This window comes from Leptopilina boulardi, unplaced genomic scaffold (genome assembly GCF_019393585.1).
Source record: "Leptopilina boulardi isolate dan_hultmark-lab unplaced genomic scaffold, ZJU_Lbou_2.1 LbouV2_361, whole genome shotgun sequence".
NCBI classification, from domain to species: Eukaryota; Metazoa; Arthropoda; class Insecta; order Hymenoptera; family Figitidae; genus Leptopilina; species Leptopilina boulardi.
In genome coordinates this window covers 280475-290740 of record NW_026137931.1, presented here as the reverse complement: position 1 = coordinate 290740, position 10266 = coordinate 280475, and positions in this window count along the sequence as shown.

The following is a 10266-nucleotide window of genomic DNA, read 5'->3' as shown; positions in this document are numbered from 1 at the left end:
AATCTGATCCAGTCGAAAGAAAAAATTAAAGAAAAATTTGACAACAAATCAAGACCATTAAATATAAAAATAGGAGATTTAGTAGATGTGAAAGAAGAGGTAAGAGCAGGAAAATTCACACCTTATTACCATGGGCCTTACGAAGTGGTAGGAATTACGGAAAAGAATAATTTGGTATTAAGCGATGCAGAGAAGAAGAGATTTCGTAAACACAAAGATCAGGTCAAAAAGGCATACTCTTGACATAATGACAAAAACGGCTTGAAATTAGATGAAGAAGGCTATGTACACGCATATACTGATGGAGCTTGTAAAGCAAATGGAAAACCAAACGCTCAAGCCGGAATAGGAATCTGGTTCAACCAAGATCACCCCTTAAATATCAGCGCAAAAGCTTGTAATAGGCAAACTAATAATAGTGCGGAAATAGAAGCCATACAGAAAACTATCGAAATTCTTAAGAAACGTAAATATAGAAAAATTCGAATACATACAGACTCTAAGTTTGTAGTAGATGGGATAAAAGAATGGGTACCAAAATGGGAAAATAATGGCTGGAAGACAAGCCGAAAACGAGAAGTAATCAGTAAAAAGGACTTTGTAAAAATGAAAAATAGCATAGAAAACCTAGAAATAGAATTAATTTACGAACCAGGGCATAGCGGTATTTTAGGAAATGAAGAAGCAGATAGATTAGCAAAATTAGCAATAGAAACTAACCCATAAACATACAAAAATAAAAAAAAAATTTAAATCTATTGTTCAATTTAATTTACAGAATAAATAAAATGAACAACTACCTAAAAATAGGCATTGTATTGCTAGGATTGGCTGGACAAATAAAAACAAACGATGATGATGCTACTATCAAAATAACACCCATGAATAAAAACACAGGACTTTTTTATGAATTGATGCCAAATTTACAGCGTGTAACAGGGACATGGAGAACAATAATACTATTAGACACTGATACATTCAAAACACACCTACCAAACTTAGAAACGGAATACAAAAAAATGGAACCACTTTGTGAAAAATCAATGGGAATAAGTTGCGAAGACTTTCTAGAATATCAAACGTTGAACAAGAAAATTTCAGTTGCCAAATTACTCCAAGAACAATTAATAAACGTCATGACAGAACTAAGACAACAAACTTCAGCGAATCAAATGACTTCGTCCTCAAACAGAAAAAAAAGAAACGTACCACTACTAGGATTTATAGGAAAAATCGCAGGACCCATCGTAGGAGTATTAACTTACGACGAAGGAGAAAGATATGAACAACTATTCACAGAACTAAACGAAGCCCAAAAGAATACATCACATCTAGTGGGAGAACAAACGCATTTGGTGCGCGCAGAATTGCAGAATTTGTACGACATAGCACAACAACAACATAACAGATCCGAAGAAGAAAGAAAGAAATTATATGAATTAGAAGAAAGTATATTCCGTGTAGGATCCAAAATAGGCACAACTGACTTTATATTACAACTACAAAAAACGGCTCGAAAATGGAACGAACAAATAGAAACCTTTAAACACGGTTTAGAAGAAACTCTGAATGTCATATACAAAGTTATGGAAGGAAAACTACATCCCAAATTATTAAACAACCAACAAATAAAAACAATAGCAACGGAAGCACACAAATATTTGGAAAATCAAGAATACCCTATGCACATAGACAACCTAAATGTAGCAACAATAGCTGAAATTTCCAAAGTAAGTTTATTAATAAAAGATGAAAATCTTATGGTAACGTTAGACATTCCACTTCTAGAAAAAGAAAAATACCTACTATATAAAATGCATGAGCTACCAGTTCTACAAACAATGGGCCCAACCATGAACAGAGCTTATATCACACCTCACACTAAATATATTGCAACTAGTATCGAAGGAAGACATTATTTTTACCTAAAAGAAGAGGAACTAAATACCTGTCAATCAATTGAAAGAAAATACATATGTTATCCTACACAAGGGATATATGACATAATTTTAGCCCCCAGTTGCGAGTCAGAGCTATTGAGAGAACCGAACAATAATACCCTGAGGAGTTGTGACATAAGGATCACCAACAATCAACAACCACTATGGGAGCCCATAATAACAACCGGAAGTTGGTTATATTCATTAACAACAGAAGAAACAGCTTACTTAATTTGCCCTAAGCAAAAGGTAAGAACATTCCAACTAAAAGGAATAGGAATAATAAAATTATCGAGTAAATGTAATTTAAAAACCGACACCATAAAATTACCCACGCTACAAATCATAAATAACCCTAAGGAATATATTTACACACCAAAAATAGAATTGAAATTAGAAGAAATATCACCCATTTTAAAAACGGCTAAACCACGGGAGGAAACTATAACACCTAATGATGTTCGCCCTATTTGGAGAAAAACAGAAACAGATGAGAAATTACAAGATATAGAAAAAGAACTAAAAACACAAAGCTTGCACACGCTCAGTAAACAGAAACAATACCAATACACTAACTCGATAATAGGAATACTAGCAACCATCCTTCTAATCGTAATATTTTACCTAACAATAAAATACTGCACAAAACACAACGTGAAAGTCATATGCTGTAAAAACAAAAAAAGAAAGAACAACGAAGCAGAATCACTACACATATATGCTACACCTTCTCACGCAGTACAAAAGAAAATCGACAGAATAAGTATGAGAGACTTAACAAAAAAACAAGAAGAATGTTCACCCCCTTTGACCAAGAAACGAGAAATATTCCTACTAAGTGAAAATGAGAAAGAAGTTGAACCGACAACCAGTAATATGCCACAAACGGAAAAAAGAGAACGAGAAAACCTAAGCCCTATTTTTCAGTCTAAGAAAGCACCAAAAATCAGATATATCGATGTGGCCTAAATTCAAGAATAAAGAGGGAAGACACAAAACTGAATCCACAACCTATACATATATATGTACATATTGAACGCTTCAAACTAAATATAACATTTTTTTTTGGGAAACATTAACTAAAAAAAAAAATATATAGAAAAGAAAAAACTACAAAAAAACTAAAATACGAATAACAAAAACGGGAGACAACAATCTATAAAAAAAAAACTCTCTTTCACTCGTTCTTAATAATTGTGATTTTTTTTTAAAGGGAAAACCGTAAACTGAATGAGAGTAGTCTACTCACAAAAAGAATAAGTTAAGGAATAAAAATGGATAAAAACATAAATAACTAAAACTACCCATATATACTTCAACTAAAATATGCTTTAATTTGATAATTCACTACTAAGCCTTAAATGAATATATACGCACTAATATACATATATATACGCATAAAGAAATACTAATAAATTAACAAAATAATAGCGGGTGAAAATACAAACAAAAAAAATGTAACTCCGGTCAACAAATCAACCATCGTCACTAGGGTGAAGCGGCAACAAGGCAGCCATTTTTTTTATATATGTGTTTGTTTCCTTTGATATCCAATTCCATCTTCAGAAATTCAAAAATCCTCCTTTTTAGGATAACATTCGAACACGTTGAGACCATGAAAGTACCGGAAAGCCAAAATAATTCCATAAAAGCCAATCCATATCCAGACATCGAAATGTACCACCACAGTTCACTGTAATATATCGATAATAATAAACAAAGGGGAAACATAACAGTATGTATATGTAAACAAATGATAACTAACAATTAAGAATAAATAACAATAAAATGGGGAACAAAATTTTAGTATTAACACGTAATATAGTATAAAGTAAAACAAAAATATAACAAAAATATAATTATATAAATAAACTATATAAATATAACTATATAAATAAACAAAAATATATCTGATAATTACTAAAATGAAATAATAGCATTAAATAAAAAAAAATAAAGAATTAACTAAAAGGTCAATTTCATATTTAAAAAAAAAAAAAAAATTTTTTTTTAAACACAGATATTTATAATAAGTTATTAAGTATTAATAATAAACTAAATGTTAGGAAAACATTTTTTTTAAACATAAAAAAAAGGGGAAACATTACTCAGATCTTACCTTAAAAAGAAGAACAGAACACTAATAAAAAAATAGAAATATACAAAAAATTAAAAAAAAAAAATTTTTTTTACACATATATATAAAAAAATGTTGTATATAAATATACAAAATATATTCAACGACGAACATCTAAAACAAACAAAAGAAGAGGAAATATTAACCAACTGTACAAAATATAAATAAAAACATAATTAATAATACTAACCAAATCCTAGGATATGAACCGTCCCCACCATACATACAGTAATATCCATATTGTGGACAATTACCCCCTACCCACCCCGACTCCTCAACCAAGGCAAAAAACAATCCTGTGATTGACAGGAGCAGATGCTAAAAAAATTAAATAAATAAATAAAACTTATATAAGAAGCATAAACACTAAATAAATTTAATAAAAACCAACCTATAGAAGCACTTGAAGGCATACACACCGACAAAACACGAAATACCCCAGAAGACGAGGGAAAGGTACCTTACTGAGAAAAAAAAAGTAAAGTCAATTCACAGAAGGGGAGGTAAATAGAGAATATTTAGATAATAATTTTCACAAAAAATATATTTTAAATCTTTCCAATACAAAAGATTTCATAAATTTTTACTATTTTACAAGCGTAATTCTTACAAAAACCCGATTAATCCTTTATTAAAATCCGTAGATAAAATTAAGAAAATGAAACCTATTTTAAATTTAAAAAAAAAAAAAAATAATATTAATAACGATTTTTGTTTAACAATAAAATTCAAATAAATTATTACAATATACAAACAAAACAAAACCCACAAAATTAATTTTCCTACAAATAAAGAAAATATATATGGAACACAAATATTACGCCCCTGAGGAACAGGAATTTGAAATTGGACCCGACACATAAACCTAGACCTACACCTTCAATAAATTTTCAAAATATTACCTAACAGAATAATAAAAAAAAAAAACAAGAACAAAACGTAATGCAAATAAAAAGTTTAAAGAATTAATTATCAACACAATTACAAAAAATTACACAAACTCACACTTTATTAAAGTCTCCAATACCTTGAATTAATCACAAAAATTACACAAAAAATAAGAAACTTATAACATTATTATTTTACACTCATTACTATAAATACCTATAATATTTTTTTTGTAAAAAAAAAAAAAAACAATACTAAATATTACAATTACTTCAAAGTAATTTTTAACCTCACACCACACGCAGCACTTTAACAAACCACGAACAACTAACGAAACATAGGTGATACGAAACAGCGCGGGGCGAGAGGGAAATATGAAACCATTTACTCATAAGATGCAGTCTCCAAACGTCAGCATAATCGACCACCACTCTTACGGTATACTAAACAACAAAAGCAAAAAAAAAAAAAACTTCTAAAATCACCACTAAAATTTGTATTTTTTTTCTTACTTTATTTCTTAAACACAAAAATCAATACTTACCTGTCATCCTCAAAAACAGAAAGCTCCATAATAAATTAATAAATAATTCAACAAAAGAACAATTCAAAACCCCAAGAAAATACAGAACAACGCATTATCTTAAGTTAAATAAAAAAAAAGAGATTAATAAAAAATGACATCAACAAGAAGAATTTGAAACCCCAACTTCCCTAAAAAAGAAAGCAGGATAAGGAATAAATATTTTTTTTTCTCTCTTCATTTTTTTTTTAAATTCATTTATTGTTTTTTTTGTCTTTCCTCTTTCCTTTTTTTCTCCCTCTCCTTTTCTCCCATTACAATATATCTATCACGTCAAATATGATACTAAACCTATGTCTCCACCCAAAAATGCTTTAAAACAATACGCCAACGCTGAAACAAAAAAAAAACACAGTTTATGTACAAAACAAAGGTAAATATTGAAAAAATAACTCAAAATTTTACAAAAACCAATTTAAAAAAAAAAAACACAAACTTACAATTTCCCAATCGGAACTGACCAACTCCACCTCATCCCAACTACATTGATATCGCTGCACCCAAACTAGTTCCAAGGCTTCGTTCTGCATCCTATACCCACTAGCGGGAGGTACAAAAGGCAACTGGCGTCTAGGGCTGTAATTGTAAATAACATTTTAAAAAAAAGATATAACAAAATATATGAGCATATAAATATTACAATTAATATAAAATTTTTTTTCTAATAAAACCAAAAGAGTAATAAAATAAAACAATTCTTAACTCACTACACATAAACATTTACGCCTAGACAACCCTCTATCACCTCCACAGGCTCCTCTTCCGGCACAGCCACGACAGTGGGAAAAACAAAACCCTCAAAATCCCAATAGCCACGTACTTCGTAAACCTTACGCCCCCAGTTCCAGCGGTACTCTTGGACCCAACGAGAACACACACCAAACGACTCAAAATCAGTGGAATCCTTCAGACACACCCAACGATGCCCATTGCCAGTACGGCTAGGAGCATCTTCCCACTTTGGAAAGGCCAAAACAACCCTAAAAAAAAAAAAAAAAAAAAAAAAGAAATAGAAAAATATTTAATAAACACTAAAAAGAATCGTTTAAAATTTAAAAAAAAAATATAAAAAGAAAAAAAACGAAAAAGGAATTTTACTATATTTACCCTCGTTTCCCAATGCGATTCGCAATGCGCTGCCTTTCAATTAACTCCTCCCTTTTTCTCGAAAGGAACACCTCAACGTTAAAACCATCCCTACTGACGTATTCCAACGACATTTTTAGGACAGAGAAATCGAAACAATTTCCAGACATCATGTTATACACTTCACAAAAATTAACAACCGAACAATTCAACACACGAACGAGAACTAATGAATACCGAAATCAAAAGTCCCATAAGAAGTGAAAAAAAAATCATAAATCAGCAACTCATACCGTGAGAAGCAAACAAAAGGAAATATCAAATAAAATACGACAAAGACACTCAATTTACGCCGACAAATGATCTTTTACTCAGTATCCCATTACTTGCTAAATGAACACTTCCCGTATTGACTGTTTTCAAAAAGCAACGATTAACAATCCACATATTTTTTTTTCTTTATCACGCAAAATAGAAGCTGTCAAGGGACGACAGTTCAAATAAAAGGGGGGCAGTAACAACAATTATGTCGTCACATTCATATATTCAAAAAAAAAAGAAAACTGAAAATATTAACAATTTTTACAAGTCACTCATTTGTTTTGATTTTTTTTATAAAATTATACAAAATTTTATGAATTTAAAGAAAAAAATAATAAAAGAAAAAAAAAATAGTAAAATAAAAAGCATAATTATATATAATTTTTTTCTTTCCTTTTTATATCTCACACGAGCTACCGGTAAATCATCAAGTTACATTCCGACCTTACATTTACCTTGACGTTATACTGACACAAAAAGCCCAAATTTGCAAACGCAGCAAATCAAAACAAAACGAATAGTTTTTTTTTGACACATCGCATTTTTTTATTATTACTTTATTTTATTTAATAAAAAGTGGAATTTTAGTTTTTTTTGGTTTGCTGTTTCTTTGTTTTTCTCTTCTAATAAATACTTACCTTACAGAGAACCAATTATGTAAAAAAAAAAAATAATAAAATGGACACAAATTGTAAAACTCGAAGGAGTTATCTATCACAACTTACGCGGAAGATACACCTGGACCACAACATAAACAACACGCACATTTCTAGCAGCTGACAAGGGACGTCAGCCTAATAAAAGGGGGGCATTTGTTACGATCAAACTCCGTAACCTTTTAAATAATTGTAAAAAACAAATTATCAAATTGTTTTCTAAAAAATTATGCAATTATTTATCAATATCGAAAACATAATTACACAAAACACCTTCAAATGTAAAATTGATAAAAGATAATCTAGTCTGTTTGATTTTTATTCTAATGTCTTAAAATATTAAAATAATTAGATAATATTCCTCGGTTTTCACAATTTGGGCTGAAGGGACTGAAGAACAAAAAAACAGGGTTGTTTAATACGTTTCTTTGATTTTGACCACAGAATTATTGACCTTCTTTAGAAATATTGAGAAACATATAAGAATGTATATTTCTCAATATAAGGAGTGGTGAATCCAAGTCACTGAACTCGGATCACACCACTACCTAAATTTGCAAGATTGTAGAAATGTACTTAGCAACAACCAAGTGCATTGAACTTGCAGTACGATTTCCCCATCAAAATGTCTTTCAATAAAACGGATTGACATCGGGAAATCGAGGCAGTTTAGCCAGGAGTTTTGAACCGGGCCTTCGTAGCCGGTGGTTGTAATTCGGCAGTTTCAAGCCGAGAGTTTATCAAGCGTTTTTTTAATCAGGCAAAGAGCCTGTTTTATTTTAAAGTTCGGCAGTTAGCCGTGAATATAAAGAAAAAGAAGAATCAATACTCTGTGGTGGAAATTAGAGGAAAGTTTAAGAGATATTTAAAGAAATTGAGATTTACATATATAAAAAATTAAAAGTTCTTTCTCCTGAAATTGTGAGAAGCAAGAATTCCTTCGAAGATTCAGCAAATTGGTTAAAAGCGAAAAGAAAAGCATATCACTTGTGAGTATTACATAGCATCTCACCTTACACACACAGTATACCAACACATACACACAGCTCAGAGTTAGAGTTTCGCAAATATAAACAGAATTAGATAAAGTTGTATTAGGGTTTCTTTTTTTGGGGGAAAATATATAATTGTATAAATTTATCTTTGTGTTTCAATTAATTTAAATACATCTGAAGATATCCTCTCCTTCCTTTTGTAAGAATAAGGTTCTCAACCTATTGGCTGAAACAATAGCTAATTAGAGGGGGAATCCACTACCTATTACAATTTTGTCCGAAGGACACGTTAGTTAAAGTACACGACAATACGTTCGAATTACAGAGATTAAATAGCATAGAATTCTCCGAATTCTACTTTAACAGTTTGTAATAATTGAATCATTTTAGCTCGCCGAGCCAGGGTTTTTTGATTCAAAAAAAAAAAATATACAATTACGGTTGTTTAAAAACAAACAATTTATTTATTTACAATACTATATACATCAATATAAAATTACTTGACATCTTACGTTAATCGGATATGGACTGATATCAAGTTTCATTTGTTCTCTTTAATAGATGAGATACCGTGCGATCGGTTTTGTCATATGAAAAGAAAAAGACAGTATGACGGTAGTGATAAAAACTATATTAACAATTATAACGGCGATCAGCTCGCAAACTTCGCGAAACATTTACGGACTTAATACGGAACGGTAACATTAGTAGTACGGAATTGCGGGTAATGAAAGAAAATTAATTACGGTCGGTACGAAATTCAGGTGAGTTTACTGATTATATTATTGAGGAAAAAGAACGCGATATCGGTTCGGGACTTGATTTCACCGGCATCCATCGGGGTGTTGAGCCGCGGGGTAGAATCGGCTTCGATGCAGGTCGAGCCGCGGAATTCAGTTGATCGGCATTCAACCGGGATATTTGGAGCCGTTCGTAAAATCTTCTGCCCAGGTGATGATCCTTTCCTTGGTGGTGGTGTTCAATTTCGAAGATCCTGCCTAATCACGAGTAATACTCGTGATTACCTATACTAAGAGTAAAACTCTAAGTATATCTAATACCATGTTTAAAAGAACGAAAATATTCCACGTTTGAAATCTGCGTGTTCGAGTAATACTCGACATACGTATATTGCTAGAGTAAAACTCTATTAACGAAGAGTAACACTCTAAGTTATTAGTAAGGTAACACCTTACTGCTCCGAGTAATACTCAGTTCTGTCTTGAATTCACAATTTCTCCACCTTTTATATTCGTTCGACCGGCTGGGCAGTGGTGGGGGAGAACGATCGGATCGGGCGTCTGGAGGGAGAAATCTCTCGTTCTGCGCGGCGCTAGGTCGTATCTCGTTTGCTGGCGCGCAACTTTACGCTCCGTGCATAGGGGCCTTTCTCCACCGTCCGCGCCTTTGCCTGGGTCTTTTCGCTCGGTCTCGCGCTCTATAGTTTGCGTGCGCACGCCTCTCAGCTGATCCTTGGAAAAATCAATAATCGGGACATTATTGATTTTAACGCGTATATGTTTTTTTTTGTCGGGAGTAATAATATTTATCAAAATTCGCTTTCGTATTACACACGTAATAACTTTGTATAGTTGAATTTATATATAATTAACAAAAGGAACAATTGTCACACTATGTAATTTAACGTTATATCTCCTTA